Genomic DNA, 21,857 nt, shown 5'->3' with positions numbered 1-21,857 from the left:
CCTTAAGGTAGCGAGAGCCATGTCTCATCTGTATCCTATGGTGCAAGAGTGCCAGCAGCTTCTTGGTCAGCCTAGTGGACTCTGATGGCACCGGTGACTAAGCGTACTTCCCTTCCCGTGAGGGTGGTGTAGTGTTCAAGAACATGCAAGACTGCCATGTGGATGTGGGCCTCAGGATACTCTTTGAGGCAGCGGCTTTAGGCGTAAAGGCTGCTTCAGCGGCAGCCTTTGTCACATGTGTTTGTCTGTTATAGCTACGCTCTGGTGAGTAAGGCTATGGAGTTTCCTTCTCAGCTACTTTTTGTTGGGGTGGATTATGTTGCTGATTCCTTATTTGACCTTATACGGATCCTGGGAAAGGTATTGGCGTATTTGATTTCTGCTCGCAGAATGCTCTGGATTAGGCAATGTGTTGGTGATTCCATCTCTAAGTCTACTCTGGCTTGGCTTCCCTTTAAGGGTCAGTTATTGTTCGCTAAAGGCCTGGAAAATCTCATGAATTTGGTGGTGGACCATCACCCTAAGACCCTGCCTGACAGCAGACTCAGAACCTCTAGAGGTTCAGGTTACTCTAATTTTTGTTGCTCCAGGCGTTCCTTGCTGTATTCTAGTGCCACATTTTAAAGATTTTCAGAGAGCTACAGCAGCAGTTCTCAGGATCCAGGCATGCCCAGCCCTCCACCTCCCGTTCTATGCCCTCTACCAAAAAAGCTCAATGATGCCAGGCCGAGGGATGCCCCTCTTCAGATAGGGGGCATACTCTCGGCGTTCTCACAGGCCTGGGAATGCATTTTGTCCAATCAATTCGGGAAATTGGTCAGTCAGGCTATAAGTTGGAATTTGTCCAGCCTTTGACGGATTGGTTCGTGGACTCTCCCATGGAGTGCCTGGACAAAGCAGTCAGGGTGCAAGCCACTGTATAAAGATTATTGGATATTCAAGCCATAAAGTCAGTGCTATCCGACCTTTTGGGCTTAGGCAGATACTTCATATACTTTATCGTGCCAAATAAAGGCTCAGACAATTGGAAGCCTATTCTAGATCTTACACATGTGAAGCGGCTCTCAGGATTCTACATTTTTGCATTGAGACAGTATGGTCTGTCATAGCAGCAATGGCCCTGAGAAAGTTTCTTGCCTCTGTGGATCTCACGGAGGCTTACTTGCACATTTTGATTTTTCCAGCTCACTGCAAATTCCATTTGGCCTCACAACGGTTCCTTGTATCTTCACTAAGGTGATGTGGTTATGGCAGGTTTCTTAAGAAAAATGGAATTCCAAATGCACCCATACTTGGATGACTGGCTGATAGGCACACAGTGAATCAGGTGATCTGGATTCTGGAAGACTTCAGTTGGTTTGTGAATTACAGAAAGAGCAATTTGATGCCCACGCAGTCCCAGAAATACCTGTCTGTGCCTATCCTCCAGAGGCATGCAGACAGAAGCTGTGTGCTCAGATTTCTTGGCTTCTAGGCAAAGCAGCTCCATCAGCAGGTCCTGGGGTTCTTGGTAGCAATGCCATGGGCCAGGGCGCACATGCATCCCCTCCAGCATGCATTGCTCTCCTGCTGGGCTCTGCACAGGGCTCCATTACAGATCTGTCTTCCTTGGACTCAGGAGGTCCAGATCAGCATGATTTGGTGGCTTCTTCTGCAGTCTCTTTCCAAGGGCATGCATCTGCGGATTGCTTCCTGGGTCATTGTGATGACAGATTCCAGTCTTCGGGGCTGAGGAGCCCATTACAATCATCATCTCATTCAGGGGTGTTGGAAACCCTCTCAGAAGAAATGGTCGGTCAACAGGTTGGAGCTGACGGCCATTTGTTTGTCTCTGGTGAGATTGCAGAAGACTCTGCAGGGCCAAGTGATCAGGGTCTTCGACAATGCAACAGCAGTAGTCTATGTCAATTTCCAAGGAGGTACAAAGAGTCCATCTCTGGCTCTAGAAGTCTGTCTGCACTTTCACTGGGTGGAGCGTCACTTCCAGACACTCTTGGCAGTGCATGTAGTGGGAGTCGACAGTGTTAATCAGACTTCCTCAGCAGACAGACTCTGGATCCGGGTGAGTGGGTGCTGTCTTTAGTGGTGTTCCAAGCCATTGTGCAGCGCTGGGGTTGGCTTCACTTCAACCTCATAGCCACGGCACAGAACAGGAAGGCAGATCAATTCTTCAGTTGAAGATCTGATCCTGGAAGCAAATGTCTTAACGCTCTAGTTCAGCCGTGACAGGGAGTCCTTCTGTATTGTTTACAGTGGCGTACCTAGGGTATGTGGCACCCGGGGCCCATCATTTTTTGACACCCCCCCATGTAAAAAAATATTTTTTTGTAATGACCATGAAACGGAATAAATGGTCAGAATAGAAACAGGCAGTGAAAATTTTCTTATATTCCAAACATAACATAACATAAATTATGTCTGAATTGTCATGACATCAGAAGTACATATGGAGTAGTTGCAGGTGATGCTTGGGACAGTTCTGATTGTGTTAGTTCGTTTTTATGTGTTTTTTGAATAGAAGGGTTTTTATTTCTTTTTTGATGGTTTTGTAGTCTGTGGTCGAGGTCAATAGGTTGTAGAGTTGGGGGTCGAATGTTGCAGCTCGATTGGCTAGGAGGTTGTCGAACAGTTTTTTTCTTTTGACGTTTTTGGTTGGAGGGTGTGTGAATGGTGCGTGAGTTCTCCTATGAGGTGGATTGAATTATTTAGCTGAAGAAATTAGTTACCCCCTCATCCCACACACATTAATTCTCTTCCATTTTTGTTCCCATTATAAAAAACACTGATAAGTTCCCAGAAAAAAAATACATTAAAATAAGAAGTGAAAACAAAGGCCCCTACAGATGAGAACATAACATAAGAATAGCCTAACTGGGTCAGACCAATGGTCCATCATGCCCAGTAGCCCATTCTCATGGTAGCCAATCCAGGACACTAATACCTGGTCAAAACCCAAAGAGTAGCAACATTCCATGCTACCGATCCAGGACAAGCAGACACTTCCCCCATGTCTTAATAACAGATTATGGACTTTTCCTCCAGGAATTTGTCCAAATCTTTCTTAAAACCAGCTACACTATCTGCTTTTACCATAACTTCTGGCCACTTCATTTTTAAGTTTAGATCTTTCCTTTCAAACAGAGACCTTGCTAGATGTCAAATACAGCACAAGGTAACTTCACATGGACTTAGCTGTGCAGGAAATGTGAATCTCCTCATACACCCACCATATAGTGCAAAAATGTGCAAAGGTCTGTTTTTTCTTTCGATCACTACATAGCCTAATGCCACACAAGCAGCGCTGTTACAAACATATTCTGTAGGTCAATGGTAAGGATAACAAAGTTTCCTTCCTTGGACCAGAAGGAGATACTGATAAACCACTGGAAGAGATCCCAAAACAACACCCAAAGACCCACTCAGTGTGTGAACCAGTTGAGTGGAGTGGACTAACTGGGGGGTGGAAATGGGCCCGGAGTTTGCACAGCAGAATTTCCCAGACCACCTCTTCCTCTCAACACATTGACACGCTGCCACCACCACCACTAGGAACACCTCACTGGGTAGGCCAGCTATGCTATAAACTTTATAAAACACATTATTATATTTTCTTATAAAGCACATATTTTAACTGAACTCTCTGACATCCTCAGCCTTTCCATTCACAAAAATAGAAGGAAGAAAAGTTCCCATTTCCTGCTGTCTCATGTCCCCGGCCTATACAATATTTTTTTTCTGCAGACCCTTCAAAAGTCTGACCAAATCCTCGTTTCACTTGCATTATAAAGTACTGAGGATGCTATCTCTCCCCAATCCCAGGTCCTAAAGTCTAAGACAGTAGCGCAAACTAATGCTGCCAGATTCAGGAAAAAAAATTTTGATTCGATTCAGCGTATTGAATTGGTTTTTCAATTCGATTTTCCTGCCCAGTTGGGTGATTTTTTTCAAAACTCCTGGTGGGTTTTATAGCTTTTTCACCCCCTTTGGCTTCTCCTAATCACACTGGCGCTGTGGTGTAAATAAAATAAAGAAACAAAAAGGACTTTTCCTCTCTCTGTTAAATCCTAGCTCACGTTTGCAGTCCAACACCAGCTCTGGCAGGATACACATTTCAAATCTGACATATTATAATCACAAAACAGAAAATAAAATTAATTTTTCTACCTTTTGTTGTCTGGTTATATTTCACATCTTGTTGGTCCAAGGCTCTGGTTTTCTTCTGATAACTTGGGGTCTCCTTCTTTCTTCTTTCTGCATGCTAACCATCCATCTGCCAACTCTGTCCTCCCTTTCCATTTCCCTTCCCTCCCCAGGAAGTCTGGTATCTTTCCTTTTTTTCATCTCCCTCCACAGATCCACCTTTTCTTAACTACCATTTCATCCGGCATCTCTCCCTCCTTCCCCACCACCCGAGTCCACCATCTCTTCCTTTCTTTTCCCAATTACCCTCCTATCCAGTAGCTCTATCCCTCCTCCACACCATCCCTTGTGTCCAATTTCTCTCCCTTTCTGTTCCTTCCCTCCCTAAATCCCATGGTCCATCATCTCTCTCCCTCTCCTCTATTTTCAGACCCATTATTTCTTCCTCCCCCCCAAAGTTTGGCATATGCACGTCTCTTTGAACACCCCCTTCCCTCCGTGTACTTCTAAACCAGGGTCCCCCCAAAGGCCTGTCCCCCCTTAAAGGTCTGCCTGTCCCCCCTTGAAGGCCTGCACCCCCCTTGAAGGCCTGTCCCACTTCCTTGAAGGCCTGTCCTCCCCCTTGTAGGCCTGTCCCCCCCTTGAAGGCCTGCCTGCCTGTCCCCCCCTTGAAGGCCTGTCCCCCCCCTTGAAGGTCTGCACACCCCCACGAAGGCCTGCACCCCCCGAAGGCCTGTCCTCCCCCCTTGTAGGCCTGTCCCCCCCTTGTAGGCCTGCCTTCCTGTCCCCCCCTTGAAGGCCTGTCCCCCCCCTTGAAGGTCTGCACCCCCCCCGAAGGCCTGCACCCCACTGAAGGCCTGTCCCCCCTTGAAGGTCTGCACCCCCCCCGAAGGCCTGAACCCCCCCCGAAGGCCTGCACCCCCCTTGAAGGCCTGTCCCACCCCCTTGTAGGCCTGTTCCCCCCTTGTAGGCCTGTCCCCCCCTTGAAGGCCTGCACCCCCCCAAGGCCTGTTCCCCCCTTGAAGGCCTGTCCCACCCCCTTGTAGGCTTTTCCCACCCCCTTGTAGACCTGTCCCCCCCTTGAAGGCCTGCTTGCCCCCCCTTGAAGGCCTGTCCCTCCCCCTTGAAGGTCTGCACACCCCCCCAAAGGCCTGTCCCCCCCTTGAAGGCCTGCTTGCCCCCCCCTTGAAGGCCTGTCCCCCCTTGAAGGCCTTCCTGCCTGTCTGTCACCCCCCTCCTCCTTGAAAGCCTGCCTGCCTGCCCGCCCGCCCCACCCCGAAGGACCACTCGCCCCTGGCCTCCCCGCACCACTATGAAGCAGCACTACCTATGCTCCCGGCCTTGCCGTTCAGTCCTCCCCCCACCCCCCCCGAAGGACCGCTCGCCCCACTGACCTTCCTGCACCACCTATGAAGCAGCCGCAGCAGGATCCCGACGTCAGCGATCTCTGCGCTGCTTAGGCGCTGCTTCCTGCGCCGCGTTCCCGCCCCTCCTCTGACGTCGCTGAAGTCGCGATCCTGCTGCGGGCTGCTTCACAGGTGGTGCAGGAAGGTCAGTGGGGCGAGCGGTCCTTCGGGGGTGGGGGGGGAATGAACGGCAAGGCCGGGAACACCCCCTCATGGCTGGCACCCGGGGCAGACCGCCCCTCCCGCCCCCCCCTTTGTACGCCACTGATTGTTTATTTAAGAATTTATACCCCCGCCTTAAAATACCTAGGCGGCTGTATGTTTTTCCTCCCTGGCCGATAATAGGCTAAGTCAGGGGTCTCCAAAGTCCCTCCTTGAGGGCCGAATCCAATCAGGTTTTCAGGATGTCTCCAATGAATATGCATGAGATCTATGTGCATGTACTGATTTCAATGCATATTCATTGGGGAAATCCCGAGGCGGAACTTTGGAGACCCCTGGGCTAAGTCATTTGGTGGATCACAGTCCATTGGGGATGAATCATTCTGGTGACTCCGGACTGGCCTCACAGGTTGTGGTATGTGTGCATCCTGACCTTCTTACTCAAGGTCCAGTCTGCATGGAGGATCCGAGTTGCTTTGCTGTTACAGCTTGGCTATTGAGTGTGCAACCTTAGTACACAAAGTGTATTCTGAAATAGTCATTGCTACTCTTCTCAAGTCTAAGAAGTAGACTACTGTATCTGCCTGGAAGACGTTCCAGCTTGGTGCGACCAGGAGAAGGTGGAGCCGTTTTCTGCTCTAATTTTGGTGGTTCTCGCCTTACTCCAAGCAGGCCTTGATAAAGGCCTTACCATAGCATTCCTTTGGATCCAAGTTGCAGGGCTCTCTTGTTTCAGAGCCTGGGATCCTCATTCATCGCTTGCATCTCACCCTGACATCACCAGACCTTCTTGGGACTTAAACTTGATTCTGTCTATTCTTACCAAAACTCCTTTTGAGCCTCTGAGAGATGCTTCTTGTTTGGACTTGATGCTCAAGAGTTTTTCTGTTTGCCACTACTTCATCGAGACATGTCTCAGAACTCCAGGCTCTTTCTTGTTCAGAGCCCTTCCCGAGGATCTCAGATACTGGGATTTCCTTGCGCATGGTCCCTTCCTTTCTGCCGAAGGTGGTTTCAGCTTTCCATGTTAATCAAGATATATGTTTGCCTGTTTTTAAACCTACTGGTTCAAAGAAGCAGGAACGCATCTTGAGAAAATTGGACGTGCACAGAGTTCTTCTGCACTATCTGGTGGTCACTAAGGAGTTTCATGAAATAACAAGTCTTGCCAATTTTAAGGCGAAGTTAAAGACATTTTTATTCCTTGATGTCTTTGTTACTTAAACTGCCCTTTTAAGGACAAACCAGATTGGAAAGGTTTTTACCTCCAGTCCCCCTTCCTTTTGTTCTTTTCCTTAAATGTTCTTTCTCTTTCTATCAATTGTAGTTCCACCCCCTCTTTCCCTTCGTCAATGTCTTTAAAAATTTGTCTTTTCCCCCAATTTGTCTTTGATTACATTCTGATTCAATTTGGTACACTGTTTTGGTATTTTTGTACACCGCCTTGAAGGTTTGATTAGGCGGTATAAGAAATTTTAAATAACTTGACCATCGGTTTATGCTGACTCATTCTTCCAGCGGGGTGCTCCCGCTTCCAAGGCCACAATTTCCAGATGGATCCATAGGGTCATTTCATCAGTTTACATTCTTTCTGGGAAACAGTCTCTGTTAAGGCGCATTCTACCAAAAGTGTAATTTCTTCCTGGGCCGAAGCTAGAGCAGTCTCTCCTGCGGAGATTTGCAGGGCAACAACATGGTCCATTCTAGACACGTTTGCCAAATTTTACAGAGTGGATGTGGTAGCAAGACAGGACTCTGCCTTTGGGTTTTCGGCCGTGTGGGCTGGCGTAGTCAGCCCACCCTAGCTCTTTGGGACTGCTATTGTACGTCCCACCTATCTAGAATGACTCACCTATTACACTGGAAAAAAGAGATGATGTTCTTACCTTGATAACATATTTTCCAGTACATTCTAATTCCTACCCTGTCCTTTCTGCGCTTGCCTACTGTCTCATTCTGCTTATGCTTTTCCAAATTGATTCTTGGATGCCAGTCAGCGCTTTGGGGCTGTATATATGTTCAAGTTCATGCAGGGGTCTGTCCTGAGCTCCTTTGATGCTTTTGTTAGCTGTTTTGAAGTTGATGTTCTAATGTTACTACTTTGAGTAGAACAGTTGTTTAGTGGCAGGGTATATGACACCAGGGGCCATTTTATAACCCCCCCCCCCACCATATAAAACATTTTTAGTAATTTTATTATTTATTTTTATATCCCGCCCTCTACAGAGAGCTCAGAACAGGTTACAATTTAACACTCACCATGTTACAATATAACATTACATAAGGTTAAACCTCTCCAACCCCACGCCGGCACTGTGGTGTAAACAAACAAAAACGATTTTTCCTCTCTCCTTTCGGTCCTAGCTCATGCTTGCTATTTAACACCAGCTCTGGCAGGATACAAATTTCAAATCTGACACATTGTAATCACAAAATAGAAAATACAATTATTTTTTCTACCTTTTGTTGTCTGATCATTTTATTATTCAAATCATGTTGACTCTGATTTCTGTTTGTCTTGTTATCTAGCTTAACAGGGTCTTCTGTTCATTTTACGTTTTCTTCTATCTCTGTGCCCACCATCTATCTTCCCTGTTGTTGCTCACCCGGCCTCGGCTGGATAGCTGTAATGCCGGGATGGGTGACTAGGCCGACATCTGCGCCCCACTCTAGAGAGAGAATGGCCCTTCAGGGTGAAAACTGCACCTACACAAAGTTCAAACAGTAAAAAAAAAACAAAAAAACACACCTCTCAAACAGTTCAGGATTTTCAAGGAAGAGTTCAGTTTTATTCTATCTCCTTTACAGAGGTGACCAGCTCAAGCTTCCAGATAAGTTTGCTAAGCAGGCCTCATTATCCTGCCAGCAGAAAAAAAAAACCTCAAAATAATCCTGGCTTTTAAACATACAGCCAAGCCTTTCTGCAGGACTCTTCACAGTCCAAGCAGGCCCAGGAGTAAAATGTCAGTAAAGCAAAAAAACAAAACAAAACAAAAACAAATCCCAAACCAAAACAATAATTCTCAACAGAAAAGTCCAAACACTAGCATTGTGTTTTTAGGGCTAGCAAAAAGGTCACAGCCCAGTAAGGTACCTGGACTTCAGTAGTCCAAATTCAGTCCTCTTCACCAGGTCCTTGCATACATTCTCAAACAAACAAATGCTCAATAAAGTCAAACAGTTCATAATCTCAGTGCCTGCCTCCTACTAGCTTTGGCAGGTATTGTGCTTCTCAGAGCTAATGGTGGGGCCCACTTTTTTTTCAGGTAGTATATAAGAAAAAGAATCCCTCAAAAAATATGTCCCACCTGGTTGTCACAGCATACACATCCCCAGCATACCAAAACACTATAAGGCTTTTGGTTAACCAAAAAAAAAAACCTCAAAAGAAACAGTTTCTTGCTAACAGCAAAAATGCAACACTGCTAGCAGCACAAGTCCTTCCAACGGTATCAAAAGGTTTTAGCAAGTACCACAAAACAAAAACACACAGGACTCAGTCTTTCTCTCAAAGGCAAAGAGAAAAAAACCCTCAAAAAATGGCTACTTGCACACTGTGCATAGGTTTATCTTCATTTCTTCAGGTGAAGCAGGAACTGGCTCTGGCTCACTAATATACAGTCCTTCAACTCCTGCGCATGGCTCCAGTGTCTGAGAATCTTTAGGACCATGCCATTCCATGGGGTCTTCTGCCTAGACCCGCTGCTTTGGCTGGAGAGCTTTTCTCAGTCACTGCTCCTGAACTGCTCTGGTTAGCTTTTGCAAGCTAGGCTTAAATTTGCTAGAACCACAAACCAAACCTAGCTGAGATGGAAGCCGGCTTCAGCTCCCTCTGGCTCCTCCGGTGGTCACAGAGGAGATTTTCCTCATCTTTCCTAAAAGGGTTCTGACTGTGCTCAAATGGTGGATAGGCAGTTCTGGGTGGCTTATACTGCTTTCTACTATAAGCTTGCTTCCTCCTGTGACATGGAAGCACAATTTCTCTCCTTTCTTGTGTGTCAGGGCTGACTAAAAGGTCTGAACTGTCACTATCTCTGTACATTTCATTCCACTGCCATATCCAACATTTCTTTCCCACTGTCTGTCATCTTTCCCTCTACCTTGTGCCCTTGGTCAAACCTCTCTATTCCTCTCCATGCAGCATCTCTCCCTTCCTCCCCTCCATTCTCATGTGCAACATTTCTTTCTCTCTCCCCATGCACCATCTCTTCCTGCCCTCCACCCTATCTCCATCATTTTCCCTTCTCTCTGTTCCATGCACATCTCCCTCCCCTCCATCATATACAGGATTTTTCCCTTTCCCTCGTTTCTACCTTTTTGTTGCATCTCTCCCTTCATCTCTTCCCCCCCTGTCCAATAATTCTTCCTTTCTCCCCCCATGTGCAGCAACTTTCCAACCATCCCTATCCCCCTGACCTCAGCTTTCCATCCCTCCCTCCCTCAGTGCAGCAGCTTTCCATTCCATCCCTCCTGTGCAGCACTTTCCGATCACCCCCCCCCCCCCGAGACCTCAACTTTTGGGCCTACTAAAGCAGCAGCAGTGGTGGCGGAGACCGACAGGCGGTGAACAGGCTACTCATGGCCTGCCTGCAAGGGCTTCCCTTTGCTGCATCATCAGTGATGTCATCAGTGACGTGGAAGAGGGAAGGCCCCTGCAGGGCAGGAGCAACCTGTGTAACACTTGTCTCTGTCTGCTGGCCTCCACCGCCACCGTTGCTGCTTTAGGAGACCCGGACATATCAGAAGAGTAAAGGACTCACTAAATCGGTGAGTCTGATTTTTTTTTTAAGTGAAATGATTTGAATCCGTGAATCGGGCAGCACTACTTCCTCCTGCCACAGTGAAGTTCACAGAGCATGATGCTGACCACAGGAGCACCCCCTTGTGGTCTGCACCCTGGGCGATATGCCACTGTGGTTGTTTCTTGGGAATGTTTCCATTGGAGTCCTTACTTCACGTACTCTTGTTGGAGCTTTGTGCTTGGGTACTAACTATAACCACTAGTAACATGCCTTTCCTCAACGTGAGCTCCTTATGCCACTACCCTCTGTCACCTTCTAATCAACCAGTTTCTAACCCAGTCAGTTATTTTAGGGCTCATACTGAAGGTAATCAGTACCACATTATGTCTACTTTTCCTGTACAAAGGGGAGGTGTTTTCCAAGGATGAAGTTGGGGAGATCACAAAATTAGGAAGGCTGATGGGGACTTGGTTCTTTAGGGAGAGGAATCTTCCAACTCTCCGAAATAGGCATAAGCTCCACAGTCCTAGATTGGTTCTCGAAATTCCTACGCTTCCGCTCCTACACCGTTAACACAAACGGTACCTCTTCCCCCCCCCTGGAATCCGAAATGTGGAGTCCCGCAAGGCTCACCCCTCTCCCCTATCCTTTTCAACATCTACATGTCCTCTCTGAAACTCCTCCATCTATCCCCCTTAGAAACTCTCTACTCCTACGCTGATGACATCCTTATCCTCCTCGAGACCGACTCGAACCTCTCAAACCTTGCTGATAACATATCCATATGTATAACGAATCTCCAATCCTGGGCCCAATCTGTACAAATGAAACTGAATGAGTCCAAAACAAAACTACTTTGGCTCGGCCCAATTTTAGATCATTTACCCACCTCCATCCCACTACCATCCGGCCTCTCTCCTTTCGGTCCTAGCTCATGCTTGCTATTTAACACCAGCTCTGGCAGGATACAAATTTCAAATCTGACACATTGTAATCACAAAATAGAAAATACAATTATTTTTTCTACCTTTTGTTGTCTGATCATTTTATTATTCAAATCATGTTGACTCTGATTTCTGTTTGTCTTGTTATCTAGCTTAACAGGGTCTTCTGTTCATTTTACGTTTTCTTCTATCTCTGTGCCCACCATCTATCTTCCCTGTTGTTGCTCACCCGGCCTCGGCTGGATAGCTGTAATGCCGGGATGGGTGACTAGGCCGACATCTGCGCCCCACTCTAGAGAGAGAATGGCCCTTCAGGGTGAAAACTGCACCTACACAAAGTTCAAACAGTAAAAAAAAACAAAAAAACACACCTCTCAAACAGTTCAGGATTTTCAAGGAAGAGTTCAGTTTTATTCTATCTCCTTTACAGAGGTGACCAGCTCAAGCTTCCAGATAAGTTTGCTAAGCAGGCCTCATTATCCTGCCAGCAGAAAAAAAAACCTCAAAATAATCCTGGCTTTTAAACATACAGCCAAGCCTTTCTGCAGGACTCTTCACAGTCCAAGCAGGCCCAGGAGTAAAATGTCAGTAAAGCAAAAAAACAAAACAAAACAAAAACAAATCCCAAACCAAAACAATAATTCTCAACAGAAAAGTCCAAACACTAGCATTGTGTTTTTAGGGCTAGCAAAAAGGTCACAGCCCAGTAAGGTACCTGGACTTCAGTAGTCCAAATTCAGTCCTCTTCACCAGGTCCTTGCATACATTCTCAAACAAACAAATGCTCAATAAAGTCAAACAGTTCATAATCTCAGTGCCTGCCTCCTACTAGCTTTGGCAGGTATTGTGCTTCTCAGAGCTAATGGTGGGGCCCACTTTTTTTTCAGGTAGTATATAAGAAAAAGAATCCCTCAAAAAATATGTCCCACCTGGTTGTCACAGCATACACATCCCCAGCATACCAAAACACTATAAGGCTTTTGGTTAACCAAAAAAAAAAACCTCAAAAGAAACAGTTTCTTGCTAACAGCAAAAATGCAACACTGCTAGCAGCACAAGTCCTTCCAACGGTATCAAAAGGTTTTAGCAAGTACCACAAAACAAAAACACACAGGACTCAGTCTTTCTCTCAAAGGCAAAGAGAAAAAAACCCTCAAAAAATGGCTACTTGCACACTGTGCATAGGTTTATCTTCATTTCTTCAGGTGAAGCAGGAACTGGCTCTGGCTCACTAATATACAGTCCTTCAACTCCTGCGCATGGCTCCAGTGTCTGAGAATCTTTAGGACCATGCCATTCCATGGGGTCTTCTGCCTAGACCCGCTGCTTTGGCTGGAGAGCTTTTCTCAGTCACTGCTCCTGAACTGCTCTGGTTAGCTTTTGCAAGCTAGGCTTAAATTTGCTAGAACCACAAACCAAACCTAGCTGAGATGGAAGCCGGCTTCAGCTCCCTCTGGCTCCTCCGGTGGTCACAGAGGAGATTTTCCTCATCTTTCCTAAAAGGGTTCTGACTGTGCTCAAATGGTGGATAGGCAGTTCTGGGTGGCTTATACTGCTTTCTACTATAAGCTTGCTTCCTCCTGTGACATGGAAGCACAATTTCTCTCCTTTCTTGTGTGTCAGGGCTGACTAAAAGGTCTGAACTGTCACTATCTCTGTACATTTCATTCCACTGCCATATCCAACATTTCTTTCCCACTGTCTGTCATCTTTCTCTCTACCTTGTGCCCTTGGTCAAACCTCTCTATTCCTCTCCATGCAGCATCTCTCCCTTCCTCCCCTCCATTCTCATGTGCAACATTTCTTTCTCTCTCCCCATGCACCATCTCTTCCTGCCCTCCACCCTATCTCCATCATTTTCCCTTCTCTCTGTTCCATGCACATCTCCCTCCCCTCCATCATATACAGGATTTTTCCCTTTCCCTCGTTTCTACCTTTTTGTTGCATCTCTCCCTTCATCTCTTCCCCCCCTGTCCAATAATTCTTCCTTTCTCCCCCCATGTGCAGCAACTTTCCAACCATCCCTATCCCCCTGACCTCAGCTTTCCATCCCTCCCTCCCTCAGTGCAGCAGCTTTCCATTCCATCCCTCCTGTGCAGCACTTTCCGATCCCCCCCCCCCCCCCGAGACCTCAACTTTTGGGCCTACTAAAGCAGCAGCAGTGGTGGCGGAGACCGACAGGCGGTGAACAGGCTACTCATGGCCTGCCTGCAAGGGCTTCCCTTTGCTGCATCATCAGTGATGTCATCAGTGACGTGGAAGAGGGAAGGCCCCTGCAGGGCAGGAGCAACCTGTGTAACACTTGTCTCTGTCTGCTGGCCTCCACCGCCACCGTTGCTGCTTTAGGAGACCCGGACATATCAGAAGAGTAAAGGACTCACTAAATCGGTGAGTCTGATTTTTTTTTTTAAGTGAAATGATTTGAATCCGTGAATCGGGCAGCACTACTTCCTCCTGCCACAGTGAAGTTCACAGAGCATGATGCTGACCACAGGAGCACCCCCTTGTGGTCTGCACCCTGGGCGATATGCCACTGTGGTTGTTTCTTGGGAATGTTTCCATTGGAGTCCTTATTTCACGTACTCTTGTTGGAGCTTTGTGCTTGGGTACTAACTATAGAGGGCACTAGAAGTAGAGGAGAGTCACAGAAAAAAATCTGAGTGGATTCCTTCTGCATATGTCACATGGCCATTGGGAGATAACTTACATGTCTAGAATGACTCGCCTATCTACTGGAAAAGATATTATCAAGGTAAGAACATAATCTCTTTTTCCTGCTGGCCATTCCTCTCCTTACACACCCAAGCATCCTTTTAGCTTTTGTCATTGCCTTTTCTACCTGTTTGGCTACCTTAAGATCATCACATACAATCACACCAAAGTCTCACTCTTCTGTACACAGAAGTACTTCACCACCTAAGCTGCTCTGCTCCCTCAGGTTATGGAAGATCAAATGCATTACCCTGCAACTTTTTGCATTAAATCACAGCTACCAAATTCTGGACCATTCTTCAAACTTCACTAGGTCCCTTCTCATGCTATCCACATCATAAGGGTGTCTATCCTGTACATTTTAGTATCTGCAAAAAAGGTAAATCTTACCAGAAGCTCTTTGATAATATTGCATACAAAAAACAAAGAACCAGTCCAAGAGCTGGACCATGTGGCATTCCACTAGTAACATGCCTTTCCTCAACGTGAGCTCCTTATGCCACTACCCTCTGTCACCTTCTAATCAACCAGTTTCTAACCCAGTCAGTTATTTTAGGGCTCATACTGAAGGTAATCAGTACCACATTATGTCTACTTTTCCTGTACAAAGGGGAGGTGTTTTCCAAGGATGAAGTTGGGGAGATCACAAAATTAGGAAGGCTGATGGGGACTTGGTTCTTTAGGGAGAGGAATCTTCCAACTCTCCGAAATAGGCATAAGCTCCACAGTCCTAGATTGGTTCTCGAAATTCCTACGCTTCCGCTCCTACACCGTTAACACAAACGGTACCTCTTCCCCCCCCTGGAATCCGAAATGTGGAGTCCCGCAAGGCTCACCCCTCTCCCCTATCCTTTTCAACATCTACATGTCCTCTCTGAAACTCCTCCATCTATCCCCCTTAGAAACTCTCTACTCCTACGCTGATGACATCCTTATCCTCCTCGAGACCGACTCGAACCTCTCAAACCTTGCTGATAACATATCCATATGTATAACGAATCTCCAATCCTGGGCCCAATCTGTACAAATGAAACTGAATGAGTCCAAAACAAAACTACTTTGGCTCGGCCCAATTTTAGATCATTTACCCACCTCCATCCCACTACCATCCGGCCCCACTCTTCAGCTTGAGTTTTCAAGCAAAGTCCTAGGCATCGTCATAGACTCCTCTCTCTCCTTCAATGATCACCTCAACTCCCTGGTAAAAAAATGCTTCTTTAGCCTTCATATGCTGAGGAGAGTGAGATCCTGCTTTCATCATTCTCACTTCGCCGTCCTCGTACAGTCTATCATCCTTTCTAGACTGGACTACTGTAACTCCATCTACATAAGCCTAACTAAGAAAAACCTCCATAGACTTCAGCTAATTCAGAACGCCGCGGCCAAGCTTATTTTCGCAAAAGGCAAGTTCGATCACGTCTCCCCACTCCTCTCCAAGCTTCACTGGCTCCCAGTATACTCCAGAGTCCTCTATAAATGTGCCTGCTTAGCCTTCAAGATCCTACATGGCGTCCTTCCTCCCGTTATCCCACTCTTTTGGAACTCCTCAAACCCACACCCCACTAGACCCTCACAAAAACTGAAACTGTCTTTCCCCTCTATAAAAGGTATATCCCGCGCAGGAAAACTTGGAACATCCCTCCCCTTTAGAACCACAGAACTCTGGAACAACCTCTCACCCCCGCTCAGAAATTCAAGCTCCTTCCAATCCTTCCGCAAACACTTGAAAACTTGGCTCTTTTCAAAAATCTAATTACCTCCCGTTCTCTAGCATCCGGTCCCTCTCTATCTTCTTAGTCACTCTCCTTTATCCCTTCATTGTAGTTCCTTTCCTCTTAACTTCTGTAAACCGTGCCGAGCTCTGCGCTTGCGGAGATGGCGCGGTATACAAACCTAAGATTTAGTTTAGTTTAGTTTTGAGTCTTTAGTTAGATTCCTGGGAAAGGGATGTAGGCTATACTTTTGACACTTTCTGTGTATATAAAATTTTACTCTAAGATTTGGATGAATTAATGAGGACTTTAAATAAGAACAATCTTCTTGCCATTACAGGTCATTTGCCCAAACCCACCATGACAAGATCACCAAAAGAAATCTTATTTAAAAGAGTCAATGTACAGCTGAGCTGTACCATCCCCAGATTTCACATAAAAAGTGTGGTATCTTTTCTGAAAGAAAACATATCAAATCCCATCACAGTGGCGACATTGTCTAGTGAAGAGATAACACCATTTCATAATCTGAGTTCATTGGATACCTCAGATAATGGGAGATACATCTGCCAGTACAAAATGGGGCTACCAGGACAAAGCTTTAAATCACCAGAGAGTGACCTCGTGAAAGTGGTGCTGGGTAATTTTTTTCTTTTCTTTCTAATATACAATAATTTGTTGAAAATGCATCATTAGGATCATAAAAACTAGCTATGCAACATTCAGCAATACGTTTAGTAATAGGGTTTAATGCACTTTGATCATGTTACTGTGTTGATGAAAACTTTATATTGGTTGATAATGTACTTTAGGGCACAGCTTAAATTGTTAGTGCTGATCTTTAAGACTGACTAGTACTGCTTCAGCATATTTTAAGCAAGTATTACAGGTTCACGCCCTGTCTGCTCTCTACGGTTTGCAAGATTGCAATAACTGGTGTTGCTTTTTTAGCAAAATTTCATTATGCAGATGCCTGGTACATTTATTGTGGTACAAGTTGCTTGGTGCTTTGCACCTTTTCACAACATTTCTCCTTTTAAACAGAATTTTAAGAAGAATTTGTTTCTGCAAGCATGTGAAAACTGCTTTATATTCAAGGATTCAGAGCAGATTGTCAGTATTATATGTTTGTTGATTCTATTGTGAATGTTTTATTGGTACCCACTTAGGGGGAAATTCTATAACCAGCACCTAAATTTAGGCATTGGTAGGCACCCTGCCGATGCCTAAGTAACTAAAAAAATGCAGTCAAAAATAGTAAGGTTGAAGCAGCTACCAACACCTAAATAAAAGGTGGGTGCAATGGCTGGTATCATGGCTAGGTAGCCACTTTAGGCAGCAGAATGCCAAATTAGGCATGGCCAACACCTGTAGTGATGTTAAGCGATCTAAAACAGCTACCCAGGTGGCCTAAGACTCTGATTGACCCTCCATAAGGGCCTTACGGATCTGGCCAATTGGAATCTTAGGCCACTCCCAGTGCATCTCAGAATGCAATGGGAAGGAGGCCTATGACTCTGGTTGGCCCAGGTGCCTAAAGCCCCTCCTAAGGGAGGGGCCTTAGGCACCTGGGCCAATCAAGGCCTTAGGCCCCTCCCTGGTGCATTCCAGGAGGCACCATGAAGGGAAAGGCCCACCATTCAGAAGAGAAGGGTCTGCCGGCTGCAGGGAATGGGCATCCCTCCAGCCAGTCTTCTACAAAAAGTTATGGGGAGGGTCCAGTTGGGTTTCTGGGGTGGGGGTGCTGGCAGAAGAGGTTGGGTATCCTTCCTGCAGGGGTTGTTAGGGAGAGGTGCCGGCAGGAGGGACCTACTGACACCTAAATAAAAGGTGGCTGGAATGGCTGCTGGTATCATGGCTAGGTAGCCACTTTAGGCTGCAGAATGCCAAATTAGGCATGGCCAATGCCTGTAATGGCATTAGGCGTTCTAAAACGGCTACCCAATCACAAAACAAGCTAAGATAGGTAGCTGAAATGTAGGCCTGGAAAACCCTGGCCTACATTTCAGCCACCTATCTTTGCCTAGACTGCAGCAGCAGGGGAAGTCCCCCCTCCCCTATCACCTGAGTGACAGGGACTCCCTAAAGCCGCAATTCTGTAACCGACACCCAAACTTGGGCATCAGTTATAGAATCGTGATTTTGGGGAGTCCCTGCCGTTAAGCTGATGGGGAGGGGGGAATCCCCCTACTGTGATTGGCTGCTGCGGTCTAGTGGCAAAGATAAGCGGCTGAAATGTAGGCCTGGGTTCTCCAGCAGATTAAATGCATTAACATTAAGTGGTGTAGGTGTAATTCAGAACATACCCGATAGATGGTGCTCAAGCACTCCAAGAAACAAGTATCTGACAACACAATGGATAAAGTACTAAAAAAAAAAAAAAAAAATGTATTAAAACATTATAAGAACTACATAGTGGCAAAAAAAGAGATCTCTGTGATGTAAAAAACCTAACATAATCCCAGCATTCCATAAAAGACCTCTGTGATATGAAAAAACACGTTCATTAAATATGTCATGGCAGTTAACAATATTCAGCAGCACTACCCTGTTAATGGTCACTGAATATTAGCAGACAGACAGCTCACCAGGATTTCAACTGAACCACATTGAATATCTACCCCAGTATGCCTACCACATCACAGAAAATATAAGTAAGAAATAAGTTTTGTTTGAAATATATGGAATTGTTTTATAATTGGAACTCCATGTTGCACAAACACTATAGAGCTTGTTCTCTCAGGGTTTTCGCAATATCTTGTCAGGTAGAAACTGATGTTTCAGCCACCATGCTGAAATGTTAGGGTATGCTGTGAGGTCTGAGGTTGTCTTTATAAATAGTGGGTTCACTGACCTGAGTGGGAACAGGGCAGTTCACCAATTTGAATTTTGATGGGAAAGTCAGTTGGTCAGAAATTTGAATTTTGTTGTGAAAATCAGTTGGTCTTTTTTTCCATAAAGCTTATTTTCAAAGAATATGGATGTCTTAAAATTCTTAAATGAACATCTTTGTGCTTGAAATATCCAAATCCCAAGTCTTCAGGCAGCACCTACTCTATGGCCTGAATATCCAACAATCTTTGTACAGTGGCTTGCACTTTGATAACTTTGTCTGAGCGTTCTGCGGGAGAGTCCACAAACCAATCTGTCAAAGGCTGGGCAAATTCCAGCTTGCAAACTGACTGAATAATGTCCAGAACCCATTGGGTGGACGAGATGTGCACCCAGGCCTGCAGGAAAGATGAGTCTGCCTGCTATATACAGAAAGGCCTCCTTCGGTCTAGTGTCATTGCACCTTTTTGGCAGAAGGAACCGAATGGGAGGTGGAAGGCTAGTTATGTCTGGAGTCTGAGAACCTCTGCCTGTAGCCCTGGGAAAATCTGATACATGGCGCTTGAATAAGGACAGGAACGCCTGGAGCCAAAGTAAATTAGAGCATCTTGGACATCTAGAGCAGTGTTTCTCATCCTTTTCAAGCCAAGTACCCCCTAAGCCTAACAAATGCCAACCGAGTACCCCCACCCAAACTCCGCCCCTGACTCCACCCCATAATAATAGTACTAATTGTAATGCAATTTCTTCCATCTATTTTTCATATATACACAATATAATCTTTTTTTTGTGAATCATTTTTATTTTTCAAAATAAATATTCAACATATACAGATAATTATTATATATATATATATATATACAAATATACAAAAGACAACTCAAACATGAAACAGACTAGTTGCACATATCACAATTAATAAGCGGGGAGATAGTATTAATTATAAGTCAATACAACCAGTCAACCAAATCCAGCAAGGCCAGTACATATAATTTCAGCTGAGAGTATGTGTGTGAAACATGGAAGAGAGTTCCCAATGAGCATCATAATGAGCATCCCAAATGACTTAATTAAATGATAAGAAGTGACTCTCTATATATTTTATAAATATTACATTGAGGTAATTTATGTCAACGGTCCAAATAATAATATAATCTTAATACATAATGGTAACCACAAAATTATAAAAACACAAAGCACACTGTATGCAGAGAAAAGTTAATTATCATTTATATTTGAGTTTTTTTCAAAGAGGCTAAGGCAGATGACTTTAAAATATGCAATGTCACCTCAGTAACAATTATAGAAAAATAAACAAATATAGTGCAAAATATAGAACGTAGATATAAATTCTCAAAACTGACACATTTTGATCACTAAATTGAAAATAAAATCATTTTTCTTACCTTGGTTGCACTTCCTTCTGACTGTGCATTCAATCTTTTTCTTTCTTTCTTTTTTTTCCTTCTTTCCTTCTTTTCTTATGCTTCCTCTACTCCATACCTCATTCCATTCCCCAACCAACATCTCTTTCTGTCCCTCCATGAGTCCAACTTTTCTTCCTCTCTTATCCCCCAGATCATTTTACACCACTGCTCACCAGCCCCATGCCCATTACTCCTTCTATCACCCCTCTCACATCTCTTCCTCCATCACTTTAGGCAGGCCTGGGGGTGGGTCTAGGATGTCTGAAATTTACAATAGTAAAATCTGGCAACCCTAAGATGACCTCCAACACCCACATCTGCATGGCAGGAGGGATGCCTATTTCCTCCTGATGATTGGATGTAGGGGGAACATCCTTCCTACTGATTGGATGTGGGGGGGGGGGGCGTCGGGTATAGTAGGCAGGAGGGATGCCCACTTTCTCCTGCTGCCAGGCCCTATCGATCCCCTAAACCGACACTCCTCAACACTTACCCAACACCCACTGAAACTCACCCACAACCCCAAATCCTACCCTGATATTCCCCGACACACATTGGCACTCCCCCACACCCCAACATCCCACCACGATACCCCCAAGCCCCCCATACCTATAGAAGATGATTGGCAAGAGGGATGCCCACTCCCTCCTGCTGGTAGGCCCACCTCTTCCAAAATGGCAGGTCTTCCCCTTCTCGGTGCATCCTGGGATGTACCAGGTAGGGGCCTAAGGATGAGATTAGTCCAGATACCTAAGGCCCCTCCCCTAGGACAGGCCGTATGCACCTGGCCCAGTCAGGGGCTTAGGCCTCCTTCCTGGTGCATTCTGGGATGCCCTGGAATTGGCCTAAGACTCCAATTGGTCCAGATATCTATATCTAATCTAAAACTTGGATTTGTATATCGTGTCATCACCAAAAAGGAGCTTGACTCGGTTAACAAAATAGCTGAGAGGCAAAACAATCATTAAAAAAAAATATTAAAAAGACTCAGATTAAAAACTCAGCCAAGCTAAAAAAAAGAGAAATATTAATGGATAAAGATTATTTTGATAGCCTAGACTGAAGATCTAAATATTGTTGAAATAATAACATTTTCATAGATTTCTGAAATAATTGAAAAGAGTGTATTATTCTACTAGAGAAAGGGATACCATTCCAAATTTCAGTCAATCTAAAAGAACAAGACTGACTCAACTTTCCAACAGATTTTACACCCTTAAAGGAAGGAAAAGAGAGTTTATACCTATGTATGTTTCTTGTGTCAGACAATCGATTAACATTCAGAGATAATGGAACCAAAGAAAGAAATATGCCATAAAGAAGTTTGAACACTACACATGCACATTTAAACTGTATTCTATAATAAACTGGAAGCCAATGGAGTTGTCTCAATAGTGGAGACATGTGATCAAACTTTCTCTTCCCAAAGATTAATTTAGTGGCAGTATTTGTATAAGTTGAAGTTGCTGTAAACTGTTCATACTCACTCTTAAATAAATCAAGTTTCAAACTAAGTTGCAATAGTCCTATTGCGCCAGTATAATCAACTGTATTAGTATTGAGAAATGTTGAAGATGAAATAAGGCTCTAACCTTTCTCAACATATGTAGGCTAAAAAACATTTCTTCACTAAATGGTTTATCTGATCTTGAAATGAAAGAGAGGAGTCCAAAATAATGCCCAAAAACTTAGAAGAAAATTCAAGAAGAATGAAAATATCATCAGCATATGTAAATAAAATTTCTGTTGCTGATAAACTAAGATTCTTCAAGAGAGTTAT

General features: G+C 45.0%; 1 protein-coding gene across 1 annotated transcript in view; it reads right to left on the bottom strand.

The window, feature by feature from the left end:
* The window catches only part of COP1 (COP1 E3 ubiquitin ligase), a 468,098-nt gene extending 449,955 nt beyond the window's left edge, over positions 1-18,143 (bottom strand). Inside the window, exon 1 of the mRNA XM_033917061.1 lies at positions 18,125-18,143. The gene's annotated coding sequence lies outside the window, so the exon portion shown is untranslated. The remainder of the gene's footprint in view (positions 1-18,124) is intronic.
* Between the last annotated feature and the right edge of the window lie 3,714 nt (positions 18,144-21,857).

Source organism: Geotrypetes seraphini, chromosome 12, assembly GCF_902459505.1.
Source record: "Geotrypetes seraphini chromosome 12, aGeoSer1.1, whole genome shotgun sequence".
NCBI classification, from domain to species: Eukaryota; Metazoa; Chordata; class Amphibia; order Gymnophiona; family Dermophiidae; genus Geotrypetes; species Geotrypetes seraphini.
The sequence above is the reverse complement of the archived record's forward strand: the minus strand, read 5'-3'. Positions and strand labels throughout refer to the sequence as shown.